The following is a 27,061-nucleotide window of genomic DNA, read 5'->3' on the forward strand; positions in this document are numbered from 1 at the left end:
CTCCCACAGAGTTACAAAATCTGGATTACCATTCAATGTCAGAAAGCCAATTCAGAAGCACTATTATACAGTTACTGGTGGCTCCAGAAAAAAGCATAAAGGACTCAAGAGACTTCATGACAGCAGAATTTAGATCCAATCAGGCAGAAATTAAAATCAATTGAATGAGATGCAATCCAAACTAGAAATCCTAACGACAAGGGTTACGAGGTGGAAGAACGAGTGAGGGACATAGAAGACAAGTTGATGGCAAAGAGGGAAATTGAGGAAAAAAAGAGACAAACAATTAAAAGACCATGAAGATAGATTAAGGCAAATAAACGACAGCCTGAGGAAGAAAAACCTACGTTTAATTGGGATTCCAGACGGCGCCAAAAGGGCCAGAGGGCCAGAATATGTATTTGAACAAATCCTAGCTGAAAACTTTCCTAATCTGGGAAGGGAAACAGGCATTCAGATCCAGGAAATAGAGAGATCCCCCCATAAAATCAATAAAAACCGTTCAACACCTCGACTTTTAATAGTGAAGCTTGCAAATTCCAAAGATGAAGAGAAGACCTTAAAGCAGCAAGAGACAAGAAATCCCTGACTTTTATGGGGAGGAGTATTAGGGTGACAGCAGACCTCTCCACAGAGACCTGGCAGGCCAGAAAGGGCTGGCAGGATATATTCAGGGTCCTAAATGAAAAGAGCATGCAACCAAGAATACTTTATCCAGCAAGGCTCTCATTCAAAATGGAAGGATAGATAAAGAGCTTCCAAGACAGGCAGGAACTGAAAGAATATGTGACCTCCAAACCAGCTCTGCAAGAAATTTTAAGGGGACTCTTAAAATTCCCCTTTAAGAAGAAGTTCAGTGGAACAATCCACAAAAACAAGGACTGAATAGATATCATGATGACACTAAACTCATACCTTTCAGTAGTAACTCTGAACGTGAACGGGCTCAATGACCCCAACAAAGGCGCAGGGTTTCAGACTGGATAAATAAGCAGGACCCATCTATTTGCTGTCTACAAGAGACTCATTTTAGACAGAAGGACACCTACAGCCTGAAAATAAAAGGTTGGAGAACCATTTACCATTCGAATGGTCCTCAAAAGAAAGCAGGGGTAGCCATCCTTATATCAGATAAACTAAAATTTACCCCGAAGACTGTAGTGAGAGATGAAGAGGGACACTATATCATACTTAAAGGATCTATCCAACAAGAGGACTTAACAATCCTCAATATATATGCCCCGAATATGGGAGCTGCCAAATATTTAATCAATTAATAACCAAAGTGAAGAAATACTTAGATAATAATACACTTATTCTTGGTGACTTCAATCTAGCTCTTTCTACACTCGATAGGTCTTCTAAGCACAACATCTCCAAAGAAACGAGAGCTTTAAATGATACACTGGACCAGATGGATTTCACAGATATCTACAGAACTTTACATCCAAATCAACTGAATAAACATTCTTCTCAATTGCACCTGGAACTTTCTCCAGAATAGACCACATACTGGGTCACAAATCGGGTCTGAACCGATACCAAAAGATTGAGATCGTCCCCTGCATATTCTCAGACAATAACGCCTTGAAATTAGAACTAAATCACAACAAGAAGTTTGGAAGGACCTCAAACACATGGAGGTTAAGGACCATCCTGCCTAAAGATGAAAGGGTCAACCAGGAAATTAAGGAAGAATTAAAAACATTCATGGAAACTAATGAGAATGAAGATACAACCATTCAAAACTTTGGGATGCAGCAAAAGCAGTCCTGAGGGGGAAATACATTGCAATACAAGCATCCATTCAAAAACTGGAAAGAACTCAAATACAAAAGCTAACCTTACACATAAAGGAGCTAGAGAAAAAACAGCGAATAGATCCTACACCCAGGAGAAGAAGAGAGTTAATAAAGATTCGAGCAGAACTCAACGAAATTGAGACCAGAAGAACTGTGGAACGGATCAACAGAACCAGGAGTTGGTTCTTTGAAAGAATTAATAAGATAGATAAACCATTAGCCAGCTTTATTAAAGAAGAAGAGAGAGAAGACTCAAATTAATAAAATCATGAATGAGAAAGAGGAGATCACTACCAACACCCAGGAAATACAAGCAATTTTAAAAACATATTATAAACAGCTATACGCCAATAGATTAAGCAATCTAGAAGAAATGGACGCATTCCAGGAAAGCCAGAAATTACCAAAACTGGAACAAAAGAAATAGAAAACCTGAACAGGCCAATAACCAGGGAGGAAATTGAAGCAGTCATCAAAAACCTCCCAAGACACAAGAGTCCAGGGCCAGATGGCTTCCCAGGGGAATTCTATCCAACGTTTAAAGAAGAAACCATACCTATTCTCCTAAAGCTGTTTGGAAAGATAGAAAGAGATGGAGTACTTCCAAATTGGTTCTATGAGGCCAGCATCACCTTAATTCCAAAACCAGACAAAGACCCCACCAAAAAGGAGAATTACAGACCAATATCCCTGATGAACATGGATGCAAAAATTCTCAGCAAGATACTAGCCAATAGTACATTAAGAAAATTATTCACCATGACCAAGTAGGATTTATCCCCAGGACGCAAGGCTGGTTCAACACTCGTAAACAATCAATGTGATTCATCATATCAGCAAGAGAAAAACCAAGAACCATATGATCCTCTCATTAGATGCAGAGAAACCATTTGACAAAATACAGCATCCATTCCTGATCAAAGCTCTTCAGAGTCCAGGGATAGAGGGAACATTCCTCAACATCTTCAAAGCCATCTACGAAATGCCCACTGCAAATATCATTCTCGATGGGGAAGCACTGGGAGCCTTTCCCCTAAGAACAGGAACAAGACAGGGATGTCCACTCTTACCACTGCTATTCAACATAATACTGGAAGTCCTAGCCTCAGCAATCAGACAACAAAAAGACATAAAAGGCACTCAAATTGGCAAAGAAGAAGTCAAACTCTCCCTCTTTGCAGATGACATGATACTGTACATAGAAAACCCAAAAGCCTCCACCACAAGATTGCTAGAACTCTTATAATTTGGTAGTGTGGCAATCAAAATCATTGCCCAGAAATCAGTGGCATTTCTATACACTAACAATGAGACTGAAGAAAGAGAAATTATGGAGTCAATCCCATTTACAATTGCACCCAAAAGCATAAGATACCTAGGAATAAACCTAACCAAAAAGGTAAAGGATGTATACCCTAAAAACTATAGAACACTTCTGAAAGAAATTGAGGAAGACACAGATGGAAAAATATTTCATGCTCATGGATTAGCAGAATTAATATTGTGAAAATGTCAGTGTTACCCAGGGCAATCTACACGTTTAATGCAATCCCTATCAAAATACCATGGACTTTTCTTCAGAGAGTTAGAACAAATTATTTTAAGATTTGTGTGGAATCAGAAAAGACCCCGAATAGCCAGGGGAATTTTAAAGAAGAAAACCATATCTGGGGGCATCACAATGCCAGATTTCAGGTTGTACTACAAAGCTGTGGTCATCAAGACAGTGTTGTACTGGCATAAAAACAGACACATAGATCAATGGAACAGAATAGAGAATCCAGAAGTGGACCCTCAACTCTATGGTCAACTAATATTCGATAAAGGAGGAAAGACTATCCATTGGAAGAAAGCCAGTTTCTTCAATAAATGGTGCTGAGAAAATTGGACATCCACATGCAGAAGAATGAAACTAGACCACTCTCTTTCACCAGACACAAAGATAAACTCAAAATGGATGAAAGATATAAATGTGAGACAAGAATCCATCAAAATCCTGGTGGAGAACACAGGCAACACCCTTTTTGAACTCGGCCACAGTAACTTCTTGCAAGATACATCCACGAAGGCAAAAGAAACAAAAGCAAAAATGAACTATTGGGACTTCATCAAGATAAGAAGCTTCTGCACAGCAAAGGATACAGTCAACAAAACTAAAAGACAACCTACAGAATGGGAGAAGATATTTGCAAATGACATATCAGATAAAGGGCTAGTTTCCAAGATCTATAAAGAACTTATTAAACTCAACACCCAAGAAACAAACAATCCAATCATGAAATGGGCAAAAGAAATGAAGAGAAATCTGACAGAGGAAGACATAGACATGGCCAACAAGCACATGAGAAAATGCTCCACATCACTTGCCATCAGGGAAATACAAATCAAAACCACAATGAGATAACACCTCACACCAGTGAGAATGGGGAAAGTTAACAAGGCAGGAAACCACAAATGTTGGAGAGGATGTGGAGAAGGGGGAACCCTCTTCCACTGTTGGTGGGAATGTGAACTGGTACAGCCACTCTGGAAAACTGTGTGGAGGTTCCTCAAAGAGTTAAAAATAGACCTGCCCTATGATCCAGCAATTGCACTGTTGGGGATTTACCCCAAAGATACAGATTTCATTGAAACCCCGGGACACCTGCACCCCGATGTTTATAGCAGCAATGTCCACAATAGCCAAACTGTGGAAGGAGCCTCGGTGTCCATCGAAAGATGAATGGATAAAGAAGATGTGGTTTATGTATACAATGGAATATTCCTCAACCATTAGAAACGACAGATACCCACCATTTGCTTCATCATGGATGGAACTGGAGGGTGTTATGCTGAGTGAAATAAGTCAATTGGAGAAGGACAGTATATGTTCTCATTCATTTGGGGAATATAAATAATAGTGAAAGGGAATATAAGGGAAGGGAGAAGAAATGGGTGGGAAATACCAGAAAGGGAGACAGAACATCAAGACTCCTAACTCTGGGAAACGAACTAGGGGTGATGGAAGGGGAGGAGGGGGGGGTGGGGGTGAATGGGTGTCGGGCACTGAGGGGGGCACTTGACGGGATGAGCCCTGGGTATTATTCTGTATGTTGGTAAATTGAACACCAATAAAAAATAAATTTATTAAAAAAATATGGCCAGTCTCCAATATTTTTTTCTTTTAAAATTTAATTTAATTTAGTTTTTTTTGGATAAGTGTACTATTTAATCCACATCACCTATTTCATCCATCCCCCCTCCCCCTCTGGTAACCCTCAGTTTTTTCTCTGTTGTTAGGAATGTTTCTTAGTTTGTCTCTTTCCTTTTTTCTTCTTTTGCTCATTTGTTTCTTAAATTCCACATCTGAGTAAAATCACATGGTGTTTGTCTTTCTCTAATTTATTTCACTTAGCATAATACTCTCTAGCTCTATCAATGTTGTTGCAAATGGCAAGATTTCATTCCTTTTATGGCTGAGGAATATTCCACTATATATATATATATATACACACATTTATGTATATATATGTGTGTGTGTGTGTATATACACACACACAATGCGGTATATACATACATATATACATACCACATCTTTATCCATTTATCAGTTGATGGGTATTTGGGCTGCCTGCATAGTTTGGCTATTGTAGATAATGCTGCAGTAAACATAAGGGTGCATGTTTCCCTTTGAATTCGTGTTTTTGTGTTTTTGGGGTAGATAGCAAGTAATGTAAATGACTGGATTGTAGTGTGGTTTATTTTTAACTTTTTGAGGAACCTCCATACTATTTTCCACAGTTTGCATTCCCACCAACAGTGTAAGAGGCTTCCTTTTTCTCCACATCCTTGCCAACATTTGTTTCTTGTGTCTTTTGCTTTAACCATTCTGACAGATGTGAGACAGTATCTCATTTTGGTTTTGATTTAATGTTTCTTTGATGATGAGTGATGTCAGGCATCTTTTCATGTAACTGTTGGCCATCTGGATGTCTTTTTTAGAGAAACATTTGTTCATATCTTCTTCCCATTTTTAAATTGGATTATTTGTTTTGGGGGTGCTATGTTGTATCAGTTTTTTTTTTATAGATTTTGAATACTAATCCTTTATTGGATATGTCATTTGCAAATATCTTCTCCCATTCGGTAAGTTGCCTTTCTCTCAGCTCTATTTTAAATGAGGGTTCTTTTATTCAGTTTCACAAACTGAAACAGCAACAATAACAGAAAACCAGGGAACAGGGGTTTATTATTCTGACGTGATGCCAGCCTATGAGAGGAGGACTGCATTAGCTGTCCCTGTGCGAGCTACGAGAGGATAGCAGTTGTTCAGCTAAAGATGCTGGAGGTGGATGGTGCAGGCTCAGCAGCTTGGTACAGTCAGGGCTGCAGATCTACCATCCTCCTGGGCCCCAGAAGGCTGCTGCAACCCAAGACTTCAGGTCTGAAATGAAGGCAAGAAGTGGGAGAGGTTGACAGAGTCCCCCAAAGACATTTGTCCACAGTTTTTTTTTTTTTTTTTTTTTTTTTTTTTTGGCTAGCGCTGTGTCTGCAGCCACTCTTGGTTATAAGAATGCCTGGGATCAGGATGAGGATTTAACTCTCCTGCTTCCAGGTGAAGGTAGGCAAAGGTGATATCCTAGGGTGGGTTCTCTACTCCGACCATGACTGTTACCCATCCCAAGGCACATTATGGGATAGACGTGGGAAGGGAAGTCCAGAATGTGGATGTTTGTGAACACAAAAGAACAGTCAGTGGGGTGCTGGTGACACTGACGTTGTACATAGTCTGTGTGGGAGGGACGGAAGCCAGATGGATAAAAGAGAGATGGCAAACCTTGAGCTTGGGCTGGGGAAGCCAAGCAGAGGACCTGGACTGAGGCCAAGCAGAACTACTCAGGTTAAGTGAGCACATCTGGGGCACGGGTAAAGTGCAGGTTCTGATGAAGGGGTTGGGGGGTGTCCTGCACCTTCACCACACCCCTGGCTTATGCTGTTGCCTCACCTGAGTAGCCCAGGTCCAGGTGGTGCTGACTTGACTGCACTGTAGATTCAGCTGGGGATATTGAAAAATTGATCTGCACACAAATAATGTAAAGGATATAAATTGAGTTGGGTCAGTAATATTAAAGGAGCAGCTGAATCACTTTTGCTTACTGAGACATCTGTTACAGCTGTGTTCCTGGGGCACCTGGATGGCTCAGTCAGTTAAGCCTCTACGTTCAGCTGGAGTCATGATCCTGGGGTCTTGGGATCAAGCCCTGCATCAGGCTCCCTGCTCAGGGGGAGTCTGCTTCTCCCTCTCCCTCTGACCTTCCCCCTGCTCATGCTCTCACTGGCTCTCTCTCTCTCACTCTCTCTCTCTCAAATGAGTAAATAAAAAAGCTTTTTTAAAAAGCTGTGTTCCTCAAACTCTGAAGCATGCACAAAACATGTGGGGATTTGCAGACACAGATTCTGGTTCAGCAGGTCTGGGCTGGAGCCTGAGACCCTGCATTTCTAGCAAGTGTCAGGTGATGATAATGCTCCTGGTTCCTGACTCACACTCACTTTAAGCAGCCAGGTAGTAAAGGGCTAAGGTGAGGGGACTGGATACGGGGAGGAGATGGGAGATATGTGGGGCACAAAAGAGTAGGCTACCTCTATTGTCTCTGGTCTAAGAGAGTGTAGCAGCTGTTCAGCTGGAGATGCCAGCAGCGTAGGCTTGCTGAGGGATGTTACATATGGTATCACTTGTCTTAAGTAAACTTACATAACCTGGATGGGGTCAACAAATATAATATGCTTGAAGTTTGTCTTATGTATTATATAATTAAAAACAAATTTTCAGCATCCCTCTTATTAAAATCTTCAGAGGTACAAAACAGATGCAAGAGTTGGCGACTACTGTGTCTTTGGGTTTATTAGGGCGAGTGTTGCAAGGAGACATGGTCAGAGCCCAGGCTCAGAAGGGACCAGTCCAGGACTCTTCTGAGGTATTAATCTCTATGCTCTGGTTTTTCCACTTCTAAATTGGAGACAAGTGCTGTTATCTCAAAGAATGTGAAGTTTGCAGAGGGTCTAGTACACTTCTTGGTATGCATGAGGCTAAATGAATAAATGAATATATATCTGCCTATAGAAGTATGTTTATGCATGTATCTGCACGTGTGTGTGCATACACGTGTGAGTACATGTATGAATATATGTATGCCAATGTCCCCTACCCTCTCCTTCCCTCCATAATATTTTGCTCCTGTGAGGCATGGTAAATTGTCTGCAAACATGGATTGCAGTGAGTCCTCTTATTTCCCCACATACCCTGCTTTGCACTGTAACATGCTCACACCTCCCCTCAAGGAGAATCCATTCCCCCCTCCCTCTTGAATGTCTGTGTGGCTCGATGTCTGACTTTGACCAACACAATGAAGTAGGAGTAGCAGTGCATCGGTTTTGAGTCCAGGATTTGTGAAGGCTTCACAACTTGAACTTACTCGTTTGGACCTCATCCACTGGCTTGTGAAGGAGTCCAAGCTGGAACCATGCAAACTGCTGCCTTCCCACTGAAGCAGTCCCTAGAAAGCCAAGCAGACATTTCTCATCCTTCCTACATACCAAGTGCTTAAAACGATGCCTTGTGGAGTCATTGTCCTTCTCATCCACACTTGATGTCCACTGTCACCTAGGTGTGGTTTGCATTGCCTGGTGGTGTGTTTGAGAACAAGGTAGACCAGACAGACAAGCACTTGAACAGAGTGATACAAATCAGCCACCTTGAGCCCTTCTCCAGACCATTTCCACACTCCAGCAGCAAGTTGATGAGGGGCAGGCTTCCCTTGTTCTGGGACCTGTAGACGAGGGTGCCAGGAGTCCATTTATTCAGCCTTTGCTGAGAACTCTCTATTTCTCGGGCAGGTCTTATCCCTTATCAGTGAGCTAAGTGAGACCAAGGTGTGAGTGTTTTGCAGAATAGGAGGTAAATATGGAATAAGACCCTCTGCCAGGATTCTTAGCTAGAGACATCACTGTGGATATGCCCCTGGCCCTTAACACCAAATCTGTGTCAGGTTATTACTGGGCTCTGGGATGAAACGGTTGACATTGCTCTGCTGTTCTAGAATGGGACATTGATACTTGGGTCAGGATGACCCCCCTTAGTACATAAAAAGCCTTTTCTGTGTTAATCCTCATTTTCCCTGCAGTGACTCAGCCCTGTTCATGGTCGTGGCAAGTCTAAGTTGCCTGTGGAGGCCGAGATTCCTGCAGGTGCCTTGACCTAGAACTGGATGTGCAGCTTCTTTTATGAGACAATATCCTCAACATATGGAACTCACCTTCCTATTCTCATTCCTTCAGACAGACACACGTATGCACACACCTCAAAGAATGTGAAGTTTGCAGAGGGTCTCTTAGATGGGCTTTCATACTCACATACCAACACACATACACAGGTACATCTCACACACACACACACACACACACACATATACACATTAATACACAGATGCACACAGACATGCTCACAAACACCCTGAGCAGTAAACCCAGCTGCCATGAACATCAATGCTGCATGAGCTGCTCCTGGGGAGCCTGGCAGGCAGCAAGCCAGTGGACAGCACTTGGGGACAGAGATATATACTTATTCGAGGATAAGCCTTTTGGCCACAGTCTTTGGACTGTGTTAAGAAGCCTCATGTCGTGTTTCACATATTCACCAAGCAGCACCCCTTGCCCAGGGTGCATCTGAGCCTCTGGTTCATGTATAGCTGGCAGGATTTAAACACAGTCCCCAGAGATGGGTCCAGTACATCCCTGCTGAGAAATAACTGCAGAGGGGTGGCAGGGAGGGAGGGAGAGCATTAGGAGCCTGAGAGCATAAGCTGTCAGGTAAGGACCATAGGGTAAATTGGGGGCTCTGGGCTTTTGTGTGTAAGTGGATTCTTTACATTTTGCTCCTCATAATGACTGGAGTAGGGGGCAAAGGGGAATTCTTCTGTTGTGTTTGGTTCTTTTGGGGAGATCCATTTGCTTCTATTCTGAATAAAAAGCACAGAGATTACAGTTCCCCAAATACTTTATGAAGAGCTTATCTTTGTGGCTTCTTGATTTTTATTTACAGAGAGTGTTTCACCTAAAATACTAGTTATGCTTTGTCCATGGGCCTAAAAGGATGGGATTGCTTGCAACATTTGGGAAATGGAAAGAATCTGAGAGGAGGGGAACCAAGTCACAGTGGCTTGGGGAAGGGGGGTCTGGGTTCAGAGGAGAGGAAAATAGGTTGGGGAGGAAGTGGGTCTGTGCCTGGGGCCTCTGTACTCAATCTGCTCAGGTATGAATCTGGCTTATCCCTTGCTTTCTTGGAAATCATTCAGCCTGTCTGTACCTCAGTTTCCCTGTGAATAAAGAGGAGGCATCAGGTGCCTGGGCATGTGTTGTCATGGAGATAACAGAAGGTGAGAAATAAGCAGCCCTTGGCAGAGTCTGCCAGCTTGGGGCCAGCATGGCATAGTTGTCACTAGTAATTGCTTATCTGGGGCCTTACAGCGGCCAGCTCCAGAGGATGGACGGGTCAGAAACTTTACTATGGTGGACGAGGTGATGCTGGGGCTTGGGAGGCCAGGTTCCGGGTGAACACAGAGGGTGAGGAGGGAGACGCCACACTTCGATTCCATAAACTCAAACCATCTGAGTGGGAGCAGAGCCAGGAAGGAAGCAAATACCACCCAGATCAACCTTCCCGAGCCCTGCAGAGAGGGCTGGGCCCCATGGTGGGGTGCCACTGGGTCATGGCCCTTCACTGTCTTGTGGGACTGACTGCTGCAGCAAGTGAGGGCAGGTGAAGCCATTCATGGGCCAAGATCATACAACTTACAGAAAATAAGGTTTCAATAGGCCAAATGTGTTTCGTTTAACAGCCCTGTGGATTTAGTCCTTAAGATGCCAGCCTATTGGCCAAGTGAATGTGAGGTCAGTTACAATCAGTTCTGGGAGTTCTTTGAATGTGCAAATGATGACGAGTGGAATACTAAATAAAGCAAAGTAAAGGTCATGTCGGAACAATGCACACGTGCTCTCCGCAGGTTGACAGGCTGACAGGTACGGTGGATTAAAGCGGGGACATCTCAGGTGCTAATGCCTGGTTATCAGCACCTGATTCTGACAGAGACAGTGATCGCAGAGGTGGGCCCACAGAAGGGTGGTGCAGCCACAAGGCTCACTGCATGTGAAGGTGATTTTTTTTTTAAAGATTTATTTATTTATTTATGATAGAGAGAGAGAGAGAGAGGCAGAGACACAGGAGGAGGGAGAAGCAGGCTCCATGCCGGGAGCCCGACGTGGGACTCGATCCCGGGACTCCAGGATCACGCCCTGGGCCAAAGGCAGGCGCCAAACCGCTGAGCCACCCAGGGATCCCCGTGAAGGTGCTTTTAACATTGTTCCCATGTTAGACCCAGGCACAGACCATCAAGGATTCCTGAAGACACATGTGAGGTGCTTGCCAGGACTGGCTCCCAGGTGGGCTCCCCATGTTAACATTTACTGTAAGATCAAATGATAGAGCAGAAAACCTAATCAAATGTTGGCAAAGGACAGCAACCTCACAACATTGGGAGTATTTCAAGAGAATTAGAAGTATGGTTATGAATGAGGATGGTTCAGTTCATTTGCTCACTGAGCCCCATCATTGGGTACCTACTACATAAAATAGAAGATGTGGTACCTTCCCTCAGGAAGTAGATAGTTTTCTTTGATGCAAATATATCAAAAGAAATCAAAACAAAAAACAACCCCCCCTAGAAAAGTATAAAAAAATAAGAATAAGAAATGCCAAGGATGGATAAAAGGAACAAAAACAGGGCTTCAGTAGATACTCCATTATGGGTGTGGTACGAGATACTGTACTTCTGTTTAGCAGATGGGGTGCCTGATGCTCAGCAAGGCACAGGTCTGCTCAGGAGATCCAGGTAGCAGGGGGACCAGCTAGAGCTAATCTGTTGACCACCATGCTTCCTGCCTTTGTGCTGGTGGTGAATTTCCAGGCTCCTGCACAAACACTGAGTAGCGGCTTCTGCATCCATGCCTCTCAGAATGTGTTAACTCCTTTTGCTAGTTCCTGGCAGGCATTATGGTTTTCTGTCAGTGTCAGGGCCCTGCCAAGAGTGACACTGAACCCAGGAAGCTGCCCCCCCAGCTCTGCCTTGAGAGAGAAGTCAAAGGTGGGCAATCACTAGACAAGAGAGGCAGGGCAGGTGAGCGAGAAGAAAGGCAGGTTCAGCTTAGCTAAGCTATAGCTTTGGCCCAGATGCCTGTTCATTGTCTGGTCTGAGATCTGCTGCTGGCCACCCCAGGGGACATGTGTATTTCCATCCTGGCTTTGGAGACTTTGGTAAACCTCCAAGTCCCAAAGGAAAAACAAACAATAAAATGTAACCATCACCCCCTTGCAGGATAAAGGATAGGAATGCCTTCTGTTTTCTCTTTCTTTCTTTTTTTATTTTTTTTTTGCCTTCTGTTTTTTTTATTTATTTTATTTTATTTATTTTTTATTGGAGTTCAATTTGCCAACATAGCATAACACCCAGTGCTCATCCCATCAAGTGCCCCCCTCAGTGCCCTTCTGTTTTCTTCACAAAATGGGCTGAGTCAGGTTTCACACAGTCCCCTGTTCTGTACCCCAGAGCACAGATAGTATAAAAACAGTGGCAGGTAGGATGGCTAGATAGTGGCTTCCCCACCTCCTTGAAGTCTGAAAATTCTCCCTGGTCACAGGGTTGCACGGAGAAGGGCTCACTGACCAGCTCACTGCCTATGAGCACCCTCAGGCAGCCCTGCCCTTCCTGTGCCAGCACCTCTCCCTGCCATCCGGCAGGAGCTTCTTGCTGCCAGCCAGATCCTCTGAGCAAACAGAAACCAGGAAACCACATAACTTGCACAGTGGCAGGAGTTTATGGCATCAATGTGGATGACTGAGTGCTGGCTTCATACAAAGCAGTGATTATGATAGTCCCACTGTGCTAACCCATTAACAGAAGTGACAACCTTTGGACAGGTTAGGCACTTTGCAATACAAAGCTATCCAAGGATTGAGATATCTTCACAGAAGTTAGGGAAGCCTTTCCCAGGAATCATTCTCTTCCTAATTATTATCAAAGTCAGTTTCACCTGAAGAATTAATTACACCAGTAACCCTAAACAACGCTCTATCATTTTTTGCTCTGAAAATTAGCACACATTTGTAATTATGATCTAAATCTTGTTAAAAATGAAATGAACTCACATAGCTTTGGGTTTCCTTTTTTGGCATAAATCCCACGTGTGCACATGCACACTATTGCGAAGTTTGGTTCCTGGGTTAAGTGAATTTATTTTAACTGGATTTTCCCTCAACATCAAATATTCTTTGGAAAAATAACCTCTCATATTAACATAGGTTCCTGGAGATTTTCAGACCATCTTTCATAAAAGTCTCACACACAGGGCTACTTTGGTCTGTAATTTACTCTCCTCCTCTGCTGGAAAAGGGGCTGTGAGCTCCCACTCCATCCTGATGGCATGCTGAGCCCAGGAGAATCGTGAAGAAGTAAAGCCAGTGCTGCTGTCATCACGGACCTGATGAACACTCATGCTCCTAACTAGACTGGTTGAGAGCAGGCCCAAATGGGTGACCTCATGACCTAGTATGCCTAGTGTCCCTCTGGTCACTGCCCTTCCCATGCCCAGAAGTGGCCAGTCTGGATGATAAATCATGAACATACCAGAGTCAAGCAAATGCTCAGGGTATGAAGTAAAAGTAGAAGAAGAGGCATCTCAAAAAGTGTGGGCTTGTACCTCTCAGAAAGACTTAGCTTTTTTTTTTTTTTTTTCATCAACTGTTGAGCATTTTTATGTGCCGAGCTCTGTTCTGGGTACATAGGATACAGTAGGTCAGACAAGGTCTCAGCTATCATGGAGTGCACACTCCCTTGGAGCAGGTAGAGAATCAGGTACAAAAAACAAGTAGGTGCAGAAAACAAACACGTTTTAGACTGTGGTAAGTGATCTGAAGAATAGAAGTTCAAGTGACAGGTTGACTGGGGAGACTGGACCATTGTCCAGTAGTCAGGGGCAGCATCTTTAAGAAAATGGTTTTGGAGCTAAGATCATGAAATAAGAAGGATCCAACTATGCCAAGGTATGTGCAAAGGATCCAGGCACCAATGCAAAGGCTGTGGCATTGGACCCAACCAGAAGCAAACAAGTATAATGAGAGTAGGTGCCAAGGGGCCAGTGGTATGGGTGCTGCTGTTGGAGAATCTCCAAGAGCAAGGAGTAAAGAAATAAGAAATGGGCCAGGGGCAACTGGCAGAGGCTGGATTGTGCAGGATTTCAGGTCAGGCTGACAGGTTTGGATTTTATTCTAAATACATACTGGGAGAGCCCCTTGGTGGCTCAGTTGGTTAAGCTTCAGCTCAAGTCATGATCCTAGGATCCCAAGTCACGCATTGGTATCCCTGCTCAGTGGGGAATCTGCTTCTTCCTCTTCCCCTCCTGCCTGCTCATGGGCACCCTCACTCTCTTTCAAATAAATAAATAAATAAATAAATAAATAAATAAATAAATAAAATCTTTAAATAAATAAAATCTTTAAATAAATAAATACACATGGAGGCCCTTGTAGGCTATAAGCAGAGGAAGGAGATGGGCTGGTTAGCATTTCTAGGGCCATCTTGCTGTGCTCAGAGAGCACTGGACATAAAGCCGCAAGGGGACTCTGGTAGAGGGTGACTGACCTGGTCCAAATAGGGAACAGCTGTGGGTGAGCAGGATGCTAGGGATGCTGGGGATGGGTGGGGTAGGATTGGGCTGCAGTACATGTCTTTCCATTCCCTACGCTGACTGATTCCCTGTGGAGTAATGACAGTGAGGTTGCGTGTGTTCCCAGGAGCAGGATAAGATACACTGCTTTCCTCTAAGACATACCAGACTGACCATGCAAACCTTAAATGGTGCTGGTCACAGTTGGAGTAAACACTAGAGAATGCCCCTCTGTTACAATGCCAGTGGGAGTTTATTTGGACAAAACTAGAACCAAATCCAGGGACTTGAGCCACACTTGCTTTAAACATAAAATGAATAATGTAATACTGAGGATGAGGGATTCAGTCAAGAACACATTGGTAGTGTGCGAACTCCCCAGGCTGATGGTAACTGCCTGGCAAAGGGGATTGTTACTATTTTTATATTAAAAAGCTGTTAGGTTTAACTGCATGTTGCAGGAGCAGCATGACAGGAATCCTGTCTCCTCCATTTGTGAATTTTAAGGTAAGCTTGTCAATTTCTGCCCAAATGCCAGCTGGAATGTGATGGGACTTTGTTGAATCTGTAGGTCAGTTTGAGGATTATTGCCATTTTAGCAATGTTGTTTTCCAGTTCACAAACACAGGACACCTTTCTGTTTATTTAACTCTTATATGTCTTTTCTTTCAAGACATCTTATAGCTTTTGGTGTGGAAGTTTACATGTCTTTTGTATTCCTGAGAATTTTATTCTTCTGGATTCTGAAAGTGTGACGTTTTCAATAATGGAGTGAGTGTTGGCACCCAACAGACCTGGGTGTAAATTCTGGCTCTGTTAACTGACTAGTGTTGCACCTTGGGCAAGATACCAATGTCCTCTGAACATCTGTTTCCTCATCTGCAAAGCAGGTGTCCCAGTTCATTCTTGCTGGGGCAGGCAAGCTGATCACCTCAGGTAAGGCACACAGCACAGTGCTAGCAAATATTAGTTGTATTTCTTCCTTTATTAAATCTGCAGTAAGGCCTGTTATTGTTCCACATGTGACATCTTGTTTACGTGTGCTGTATCAAAATACTGCCAGCATGGTTAGGGGACAAACACCTGCCTACTTTTGTATGTTAGACATTTAAAAATGTTTTTCACCCTTCTTTTTCTTCAGTGTTATAATTTTTACCTATTTCTAATTCTTTATTTCTCCCTCTCAAAAAAAAATCCCCTTGAGTTTCTTTGACCTATATCCAGCTTTTGTGGGCTTATTAAAGAGTTCTATCTTTCCAAAGTCGCACTAATGCAATTCACTTCATTTAATGTCTCATTACCAGCCCATATGTTCTTAGAAGCATGGAATTTTATCAGAATTCTTCTTTTCTTCTATATTTAAATATATTTTATCATATTTAATATGTGAAGTGATTGATGCCCAGCCCCTGTAAATCAAGCAAGCTTTCTTCCCCTTCTTTTAATTTAGTCTTTCTCTTGTGCAAGGATTGACCACCTGGCCTTGCAAAGACACGCTGTCTTCCCATGTGCACCACACTGCACACACCACAGTGAGGTGTGTGCTCCACTGGCACTCAGTTGGATGGTTTGGAAAAGCAAAACCTCCTTAGGAACTTTGGGTCTCTTTTCCAAAGTTAAATAGAAACTGGGGCTTTTAATCAACACTGGGGACTGTTGCTGTTAGACAGAAAACCCATGAGCTAGTGAAGAATGTCAGCAGCAGGAGCAGACATGCCGTGTTTGGCTAACAACTCTATGGAGAATTTTAAGATCATATGCCATGCTGATTTTAAATGTGACATGTGCATTCACTTCTGCTACAGGTAAAATGATGGCTAAGTACTATCAGAAACGGCTCTCCCAACCTGCACTGTCGAAATCTGTTTTTTCATTGGAAAGAGTACACGCTGTTGTATGGGGTGGAATTTGTCCTCAGCCTGATGCCCTAACAGGTTATTGAAATAAACAGCTAATGCACCTGGCAGCCCAGGTGGCTCAGCGGTTTAGTGCCGCCTTAAGTCCGGTACAGATCCTGGAGACGTGGGATCGGGTCCCATGTTGGGTTCCCTGCATGGGGCCTGTTTCTCCTCTATCTCTCTCTCATAAATAAATAAATAAAATCTGGAGGAGGGGCATGATGGTGGAAGAGTAGGGTCCCCAAATCACCTGTCCCCACCAAATTACCTAGAAAACCTTCAAATTATCCTGAAAATCTACGAATTAGATTTAAAGAGATTTAAAGAGATTTAAAGAGAGACCAGCTGGAATGCTACAGTGAGAAGAGTTCGCGCTTCTATCAAGGTAGGAAAACGGGGAAAGAAGAAATAAAGAAGCAAAAGGCCTCCAAGGGGGAGGGGCCTGCGAGGAGCTGGACTGAGGCCGGGGCGAGTGTCCCCAGGACAGGAGAGCCCCGTCCCGGAGGAGCAGGAGCTGCACCGACCTTCCCGGGCAGAAAGGGGCTCGCAGGGGGTTGGAGCAGGACCCAGGAGCGTGGGGATGCCCTCGGGCTCCCGGGGACACTAACAGACACCTGCGCCCCGGGAGAGCGCGCCGAGCTCCCTAAGGGCTGCAGCGCGCACGGGGGACCCGGAGCAGCTCGGGGGGGCTCGGGGGCGGCTCCGCGGAGGGGGCTGCGGGGCGGGAGCAGCTCGGGGGGCTCGGGGGCGGCTCCGCGGAGGGGGCTGCGGGACCGGAGCAGCTCGGGGGCTCGGGGGCGGCTCCGCGGAGGGGGCTGCGGGACGGGAGCAGCTCGGGGGGGCTCGGGGGCGGCTCCGCGGAAGGGGCTGCGGGGCGGGAGCGCGAATCCAACAGCGCAGGCCCCGGAGCACAGGGCACCGGGATACAGCCCAGATCCGGCCTCCCCCGGGACAGGCAGAGGCCGGGAGGGCCCAGGACAGCGAGGACGCTCCTGCCCCGAGCTGAGCAGATCAGCGACCCCGCCCCGGAGCCTCCAGGCCCTGCAGACGGAGAGCTCCGGAGCTACTGCAGGGGCTGACTCCAGGGCTCCAGAGCTGGCCCCGCCACTGCGGTGGTTCCTCCTGGGGCCTCACGGGGTAAACAGCCCCCACTGAGCCTCACAGTGGCCTCACCAGATAAGCAGCTTAAACATTACTAAGCGAGCCCTGCACCAGGCAGGGGCTGAGCAGCTCCCCCAAGTACTAACACCTGAAAATCACAACAGGCCCCTCCCCCAGAAGACCAGCTAGAAGGACAAGTTCCAGGGGAAGCCAAGGGACTTAAAGTATACAGAATCAGATGATACTCCCCTGTGTTTATTTTTCTTTTGTTTTTTTTTTATTTGTTTGCTTCCCCCACCCCCTTTTTTCCCTTTCTTTTTCTTTCTCTTTTTCTTCTCTTGTTTTTCTTCCTTTTTACTTTCTTCTTTTTCTCTTTTCTTTCCTTCTTTCTCTCCTCTCTTTTTCTCCGTTTCCCAATACAACTTGTTTTTGGCCACTCTACACTGAGCAAAATGACTAGAAGGAAAAACTCACCTCAAAAGAAAGAATCAGAAACAGTCCTCTCTCCCACAGAGTTACAAAATCTGGATTACCATTCAATGTCAGAAAGCCAATTCAGAAGCACTATTATACAGCTACTGGTGGCTCTAGAAAAAAGCGTAAAGGACTCAAGAGACTTCATGACTGCAGAATTTAGATCCAATCAGGCAGAAAGTAAAAATCAATTGAATAAGATGCAATCCAAACTAGAAGTCCTAACGACGAGGGTTAACGAGGTGGAAGAACGAGTGAGTGACATAGAAGACAAGTTGATGGCAAAGAGGGAAACTGAGGAAAAAAGAGACAGACAATTAAAAGACCATGAAGACAGATTAAGGGAAATAAACGACAGCCTGAGGAAGAAAAACCTACGTTTAATTGGGGTTCCCAAGGGCGCTGAAAGGGACAGAGGGCCAGAATATGTATTTGAACAAATCCTAGCTGAAAATTTTTCTAATCTGGGAAGGGAAACAGGCATTCAGATCCAGGAAATAGAGAGATCCCCCCCTAAAATCAATAAAAACCATTCAACCCCTCGACATTTAATAGTGAAGCTTGCAAATTCCAAAGATAAAGAGAAGATCCTTAAAGCAGCAAGAGACAAGAAATCCCTGACTTTTATGGGGAGGAGTACTAGGGTGACAGCAGACCTCTCCACAGAGACCTGGCAGGCCAGAAAGGGCTGGCAGGATATATTCAGGGTCCTAAATGAGAAGAACATGCGACCAAGATTACTTTATCCAGCAAGGCTCTCATTCAGAATGGAAGGAGAGATAAAGAGCTTCCAAGACAGGCAGCAACTGAAAGAATATGTGACCTCCAAACCAGCTCTGCAAGAAATTTTAAGGGGGACTCTTAAAATTCCGCTTTAAGAAGAAGTTCAGTGGAACAATCCACAAAAACAAGGACTGAATAGATATCATGATGACACTAAACTCATACCTTTCAATAGTAACTCTGAACGTGAACGGGCTTAATGACCCCATCAAAAGGTGCAGGGTGTAAGACTGGATAAAAAAGCAGGACCCATCTATTTGCTGTCTACAAAAAACTCATTTTAGACAGAAGGATATCTACAGCCTGAAAATAAAAGGTTGGAGAACCATTTACCATTCAAATGGTCCTCAAAAGAAAGCAGGGGTATCCTTATATCAGATAAACTAAAATTTACCCCGAAGACTGTAGTGAGAGATGAAGAGGGACACTATATCATACTTAAAGGATCTATTCAACAAGAGGACTTAACAATCCTCAATATATATGCCCCGAATATGGGAGCTGCCAAATATTTAAATCAATTAATAACCAAAGTGAAGAAATACTTAGATAATAATACACTTATTCTTGGTGACTTCAATCTAGCTCTTTCTACACTCAATAGGTCTTCTAAGCACAACATCTCCAAAGAAACGAGAGCTTTAAGTGATACACTGGACCAGATGGATTTCACAGATATCTACAGAACTTTACATCCAAACTCAACTGAATACACATTCTTCTCAAGTGCACCTGGAACTTTCTCCAGAATAGACCACATACTGGGTCACAAATCGGGTCTGAACCGATACCAAAAGATTGGGATCGTCCCTGCATATTCTCAGACCATAATGCCTTGAAATTAGAACTAAATCACAACAAGAAGTTTGGAAGGACCTCAAACACATGGAGGTTAAGGACCATCCTGCTAAAAGATGAAAGGGTCAACCAGGAAATTAAGGAAGAATTAAAAAGATGCATGAAAACTAATGAGAATGAAGATACAACAATTCAAAATCTTTACGATGCAGCAAAAGCAGTCCTGAGGGGGAAATACATCACCATACAAGCATCCATTCAAAAACTGGAAAGAACTCAAATACAAAAGCTAACCTTACACATAAAGGAGCTAGAGAAAAACCAGCAAATAGATCCTACACCCAGGAGAAGAAGAGAGTTAATAAAGATTCGAGCAGAACTCAACGAAATCGAGACCAGAAGAACTGTGGAACAGATCAACAGAACCAGGAGTTGGTTCTTTGAAAGAATTAATAAGATAGGTAAACCATTAGCCAGCCTTATTAAAAAGAAGAGAGAGAAGACTCAAATTAATAAAATCATGAATGAGAAAGGAGAGATCACTACCAACACCCAGGAAATACAAGCAATTTTAAAAACATTATGAACAGCTATACACCAATAAATTAGGCAATCTAGAAGAAATGGACGCATTCCTGGAAAGCCACAAACTACCAAAACTGGAACAGGAAGAAATAGAAAACCTGAACAGGCCAATAACCAGGGAGGAAATTGAAGCAGTCATCAAAAACCTCCCAAGACACAAAAGTCCAGGGCCAGATGGCTTCCCTGGGGAATTCTATCCAACGTTTAAAGAAGAAACCATACCTATCCTACTAAAGCTGTTGGAAAGATAGAAAGAGATGGAGTCCTTCCAAATTCGTTCTATGAGGCCAGCATCACCTTAATTCCAAAACCAGACAAAGACCCCACCAAAAAGGAGAATTACAGACCAATATCCCTGATGAACATGGATGCAAAAATTCTCAGCAAGATACTAGCCAATAGGATCCAAGAGTACATTAAGAAAATTATTCACCATGACCAAGTACGATTTATCCCCGGGACACAAGGGTGGTTCAACACTTGTAAAACAATCAGTGTGATTCTATCAGCAAGAGAAAAACCAAGAACCATATGATCCTCTCATTATATGCAGAGAAAGCATTTGACAAAATACAGCATCCATTCCTGATTAAAACTCTTCAGAGTGTAGGGATAGAGGGAACATTCCTCGACATCTTAAAAGCCATCTACGAAAAGCCCACAGCAAATATCATTCTCAATGGGGAAGCACTGGGAGCCTTTCCCCTAAGATCAGGAACAAGACAGGGATGTCCACTCTCACCACTGCTATTCAACATAGTACTGGAAGTCCTAGCCTCAGCAATCAGACAACAAAAAGACATTAAAGGCATTCAAATTGGCAAAGAAGAAGTCAAACTCTCCCTCTTTGCAGATGACATGATACTCTACATAGAAAACCCAAAAGTCTCCACCCCAAGATTGCTAGAACTCATACAGCAATTTGGTAGCGTGGCAGGATACAAAATCAATGCCCAGAAGTCAGTGGCATTTCTATACACTAACAACGAGACTGAAGAAAGAGAAATTAAGGAGTCAATCCCATTTACAATTGCATCCAAAAGCATAAGATACCTAGGAATAAACCTAACCAAAGAGGTAAAGGATCTATACCCTAAACGCTACAGAACACTTCTGAAAGAAATTGAGGAAGACACAAAGAGATGGAAAAATATTCCATGCTCATGGATTGGCAGAATTAATATTGTGAAAATGTCAATGTTACCCAGGGCAATGTACACGTTTAATGCAATCCCTATCAAAATACCATGGACTTTCTTCAGAGAGTTAGAACAAATGGAACTGGAGGGTATTATGCTGAGTGAAATAAGTCAATCAGAGAAGGACAAATATTAAATGTTTTCAGTCATTTGGGGAATATAAATAATAGTGAAAGGAAATAGAAGGGAAGGGAGAAAAATGGGTAGGAAATATCAGAAAGGGCAACAGAACATGAAGACTCCTAACTCTGGGAAACGAACTAGGGGTGGTGGAAGGGAAGGATGGGGGGGGTGGGGGTGAATGATTGATGGGTACTGGGGGGGCACTTGAGAGGATGAGCACTGGGTGTTATTCTGTATGTTGGTAAATTGAACACCAATAAAAAATAAATTCATTAAAAATAAATAAATAATTAATTAATTAATTTAAAAAATCTAAAAAACTAAAGCAGCTAATGCTCTCACTGCCTCCTTGCGAGGTGCTGTTCACTGTGGTGACATCACAACCTAGATCCTGAAGGAGTGCGTTGATGGGCATGAGCATTACCCTGTTAGGGAAAGATGGAAGGCCTTCCTGATCTGATTCATAGGCATGCATGGTCTGAATAGGAACAAAGGAATGAGTTTTCTCACATGGGGACTCAGGTTTATTTTCAGGTGGAAGTGAAGGTTAATGGGCTCACTTCCAGTGCCCACCTCTGCTGCCCTGAGCAAGGCCGCAGTGAGAGGCCATATGAGCACGTGAGAACTGCCCATGTAAAATGACCTGGCGTGGCATAAACCTTTATTCCACTTGGTGTTATTAGAAATCACATGTAAAGGACGGATTGGTACTGGTCCAGATTTATGAGCTTTGCAGAGAATCTTAACCATGCAAACAGTAGTGTGTGTACAGGCAGGGGTTGCTCACTGATGAGAGAGAAACAAGGGAAAGAAGCGTTTCTGATAGAGCCAAGAGTGACCCCTCTCCTGTCATTTAAGAAAATCTCTAGAACAAGGTGCAAATCTTTACATATGGTTGAAAATATATTAAAAGCTGATTTCTGATAATCAGCTGAGGGAACAGGGATAATAGATGCCTCATGAATTGTGCCATTAATTTTAATGATTCTGAGCAAAGCATGTTCCTAATACAAATAGCTGCCATTAGAAATGCCACTGTCACTCCCACTGCATGCCCAGTCCTCTCCTGAGGTCAGGCAGGAAGTCAGATGGCCAGCATGTATCAGGAAAGGAAGACCACAAGGACCAGCAAGCCCTCCTTTCACCGTCTGGACTGAGGAGCCAGTGGAGGAGCTCATCTCTGGGCAGACAGAAGATGAGCTCGGGCTGCGTGTCATCCCTGACCTCCAGGAGTATTTCAGCTTGCCCATTAGAGCTCACAAATGGCCTTATGTTTAATTTTTTTTAAAGATTTTATTCATTTATTTGAGAGAGCAAGAGTGGGGGGGGGCAGAAGGAGAAGGAGAAGCAGACTTCCTGCTGAGCAGGGGGGAGGGGCAGAGGGAGAAGGAGAAGCAGACTCCCCACTGAGCAGGGAGCTGGATGCTGGGCTCAATCCCTGGACCCCAGGAGCATCTGAGCCCAAGGCAGATGCTTAACTGAGTCACTCAGGTGCCCCACAAATGGCATTTTAAAAGATGCCAAATGGTGACTGTAATGTTTTGTTAGAAATGAACAAATACTGCTTGAAGATCTTAATGCAACTATAATAAATACAATTAGAATAAAATGCCAGAAAAACTAGAAATACCTCATATGCTACAAAAAAGGGAGAGCCAGCACCTTCCTTTCCTCCAAGTTCTTAATCCCTTTTCTGTGAATTTTCATGGAATGTTGGGCTATTTGGGCATTTCTGTGTCAATTTAGAGAATCTGATGTTTCTAGTTGGCAAAAAAAAAAGCAAATACTCTTCTTTTTGTCTCTGTCTTGATTGAGGCAATGTGTCCCCTTCCTATTATTTATAGTGCTTTGATGTCCAGCTCTAACACATGCTTACTTAAAGCACAGCTTTTAAAATGCTGATCATATCAGACCTGTCTGTCAGAGCATCAGCACTGACCCAGAGGACCACGTGACAAAGAATATGGGGTCTCTACTCAGAAGTCTGTGCCGTGGGAGATCTGTTGCCCATAAAGCAAAATGAATCATGGCTCATGATTTGATGCTGACAGTTAGAACCCGTCTCCAGACCCAAGTGGGAGCTGGGGGGAGCCAAGGGAGGATTTTCTAATTATTGAAGGTAAATTGAAAACAATGGAAGCAGGTTGCTTACCACCTCTATAAACATTTTTTAAAAATGGAAAAAATGGGATTTCCTCAAACTAGCAAGAATCTGAAATAATTTGAAGCTTTTAGGAAAAGAAATATATCTATTTATTTACTAATCTAGGTATGTAACATATTTGCATATTTCATATATTTGATTATGTTGTAAATTCTGTTTTGTACTTTATATAACGGTATGTGCTTTGCTCTGAAAACTGTACTTCTACAGATGCTATATTAAGACCCTTGAAAGTCCTTATCCCATTGCCCTATGGGTGAATGTTTTTTGTCCCCCCAGAATTCCTGTGTTGAAGCCCTAGCCCTCAATGTATTTTGAGATGGAGCCTTTGGGAGGTAAGATTAGTTGAGTTCATGAGTGTGGGGTCCTTATGAGGGGATCAGTACCTTATAACAAGAGTAAGGGAGAGAACTGTTGTTGTTTCCCCATGGGTACGCACCTGGGAAAGGCTACATGAGGACAGAGGGAGAAAGAGGCCTTCTGCTAGTCAGGAAGAAGACCCACGCCAGAAAGCAAATCATCCAGCACCTTGACCTTGGACTTCCCAGGCTTCAGAACTGTAAGAAAATAAATGTCTGCTGTTTAAGCTGTTAATCTGTGTTTTTTGATGGTAGCCCAAGAGGACTTTCCAATACCTACAGTACACTGGCCCTGGGTTGTAGCTAAGGTGTCATATATGTGACACTGCTGAGAAGTAGCAACTCATGGAGGCTTTTCCCACCCATTTGCTGGATCCCATTTATTTGGGCCCTAAGCTAAGCTGTGCACAGCTAAGCTGCTGCATGGCCTACTGTTTCTGATGGGAGGTAGTATGGAGCAGAGGCTGGGGTAGGGGTTTGGAGGCCAGTCTGGCTGGGTTCAAATCCTAGTTTTGCCACTTGTTATCTGTGTGGCCGTCAGACCTGACTTTACCTCTCTGTACCTCAGCATCCTCTTCTGGAAATGGTGGTAGTAATAATAAGGACCATTTTACAGGATACAGTTGTGACATACGGAACTAGGGGATGCTTGGTCCATGTTGCTTCTGATATTATCCATCCCTCACACTATAGACTGTACCTTATGAAGCTAAAGAGAATTTCACTCATCGTGTCTCATCCAGGTGTACCTTCTGCACACTTACCTCTACAGGCCCAAAACTCCTTACAGGCTAACACCTCCAACTTTCTACCAGTTTCCTAATAGTGAGTGGAAGATCATTCAGCCTATCCCAGGGCAAGCTGCAAGGGCTAGAGAGTGAATGCCCTGGAATCAGCTCTTGACCAGTGATGGACAGGGAGTTGGTGTACATATGCCCCAGTTCCCTTGCCCCTCACATCAGACTATTCTGAATGCAATGTTTGACATAGTCTCTCAGACTTCCCAGAAAGATTGAGCCCTAGCTGCCTGCAGCAGAAACTGGCTTTATAATAGCACACACTTTCTTGGCTTCTCTCTGTTCCCTGCCTTACTCACCACTACCTGTCCAGCGCTTCCTGGAACCACCCCCAAAATAAATGATTTTTATTCCAGTCCTTCCAGGGCTGCTAATAGCATGTATTGGGCACCACTGTGGACATAGGAATCGTATAGCTTTATTGAAATGATCAGTTGTTCTGTATATGTGCTTCCTTTCTGCTTACCAAATGAGTTCTGTCCCAGGACCAGCAGGAAGCAGGGACTGATGTGTCACCCTGGGAGACAGTGTCACGTGACTTTGCTCATGCATTGGTGCTGCTCCAATTCACAACCTCTTCAGGGTGAGTCACAACCCAGGCACACACAAGAGTGAATCTCAGGGAGAGAGAATCTCTCTGGATCCTCAAAATTAATGTTCCTTTGTAGAATCTAATAGGAAAGAATGTGACTTTGAAACATTCATTTGAACTTGGTAGCTATCTTAATGACTTTTAAGAGGGTCATTCCCTCTTCCATGGATGTATCATCGAAAATCTCTTAAAAACAGACTAATTTGATGGGCAGCCTGGGTGGCTCAGTGGTTTAGCGCCACCTTCAGCCCAAGGCCTGATCCTGGAGATTGTGGAATCGAGTCCCACGTGGGGCTCCCTGCATGGGGCCTGCTTCTCCCTCTGCCTATGTCTCTGCCTCTCTCTCTCTTTCTCTGTATCTCTCATGAATAAATAAATAAAATCTTTAAAAAAAAAGAGAACATACTAATTTGCTTTCCCAGATCAAATGCATATCCACCACAGTGCATTGCCATCTGGCTTCTGATCAGAAAGGTGTGAAGGCCTGTAGGTCTGTCTTCTGGCCATAAAGGTAATATAAAAGATCATTGAAGTAAGGTAGCATACTAGCAACCATGTTATAAAGTGTCATCAGACCTATGTTTCTGATGTATCTAGAAAGCATCTTCAAGAGAGTTTTATCTGTGGGCAGCCCAGGTGGCTCAGCGGTTTAGCACTGCCGTCAGCCCAGGGTGTGATTCTGGAGACCTAGGATCGAGTCCCATGTCAGGCTCCCTGCATGGAGCCTGCTTCTCGCTCTGCCTGTGTCTCTGCCTCTCTTTCTCTCTGTGTCTCTCATGAATAAATAAATAAAATCTTTAATTAAAAAAGAGTTTTATCTGTAATTATATTTATTCTACTTTAAATTCTGACTAGTTAAGAACTTCATTGGATATGGACTTATACAAAATTATGCTCAATGCTCATTTGGAAGTCATAGCATTAAGCATATTACACTTGTTTTCCAAATTTCAAAGGTCCTTCATCCCAGATATGTGAATGGTCCTTTGCCCCAGATTCATGGTCAGGTCTCAGAAGCTGTGGTCAAGTGAGGCTGGTGAGCAAGCCAGGGCCTCTTCCCTTCCTCTCACTGGCTCCTTTCTGAGAATGGTGGGAGAAGGCTGGCTTCTCCTGCTAGAAAAAGGGCTGCTGATATATGGAAATCTACATCAGGAGTGGGTTGCTAACAAATGGTATTTATCACCCAGGGCATGACAAAGACATGTGGCAATATAACAAGATGGGGTAACCAGCCAACTAAATACATAGGTGATGCTAACAAGGTGAAGGGAAAGATTAGGGGTAAAATTAAATAAAACCAGGGGAGAGGTCAGTACTCTAAATATATATTTTGATGTCCAGAACTGGCTGTAAGCTCACCAGCAGCAATGCAAAGAGGGAGACACAATCAGCAACATGACTCACAGTGTCCAAGTGGTAAAAATAGATCAAGGACTCATGAGAAGCTCATCTATTTCTGTTCCCGAGATGAGATGTGAAGTTCTCATTGAAGCAACACTGCACTGCAATAAGCAGCATCCCCCAAAATACCCCACTGGGAATACCTCCCCCAATTCTCCAGTCTCACTTACCCTGCTTTAGCTTTTTCATGACCCTTATCTACATAGATAATTAAATTCATGGTCTGTATCCC

At 43.7% G+C, this 27,061-nt stretch overlaps 1 protein-coding gene and 1 long non-coding RNA gene across 10 annotated transcripts in view; one reads left to right on the plus strand and one right to left on the minus strand.

The window, feature by feature from the left end:
- Nucleotides 1–27,061, plus strand: part of SYNDIG1 (synapse differentiation inducing 1) — a 189,388-nt gene that overhangs the window by 20,054 nt on the left and 142,273 nt on the right. The window lies entirely within an intron of this gene.
- The window catches only part of LOC111091916, a 45,621-nt gene continuing 24,465 nt past the window's right edge, over nt 5,906–27,061 (minus strand). For 4 of the 5 annotated variants that reach the window (XR_005376765.1, XR_005376761.1, XR_005376762.1 and 1 more), the window contains 5 exons: nt 25,303–25,507; nt 24,120–24,237; nt 8,376–8,608; nt 6,787–6,859; nt 5,906–6,225 (listed from right to left, as the gene is read on the minus strand). This is a non-coding gene — a long non-coding RNA (uncharacterized LOC111091916). The remainder of the gene's footprint in view (nt 6,226–6,786; nt 6,860–8,375; nt 8,609–24,119; nt 24,238–25,302; nt 25,508–27,061) is intronic. The other variant, XR_005376764.1, reaches the window with a different exon arrangement.

The sequence above is a fragment of the Canis lupus genome, chromosome 23 (genome assembly GCF_011100685.1).
Source record: "Canis lupus familiaris isolate Mischka breed German Shepherd chromosome 23, alternate assembly UU_Cfam_GSD_1.0, whole genome shotgun sequence".
NCBI classification, from domain to species: domain Eukaryota; kingdom Metazoa; phylum Chordata; class Mammalia; order Carnivora; family Canidae; genus Canis; species Canis lupus.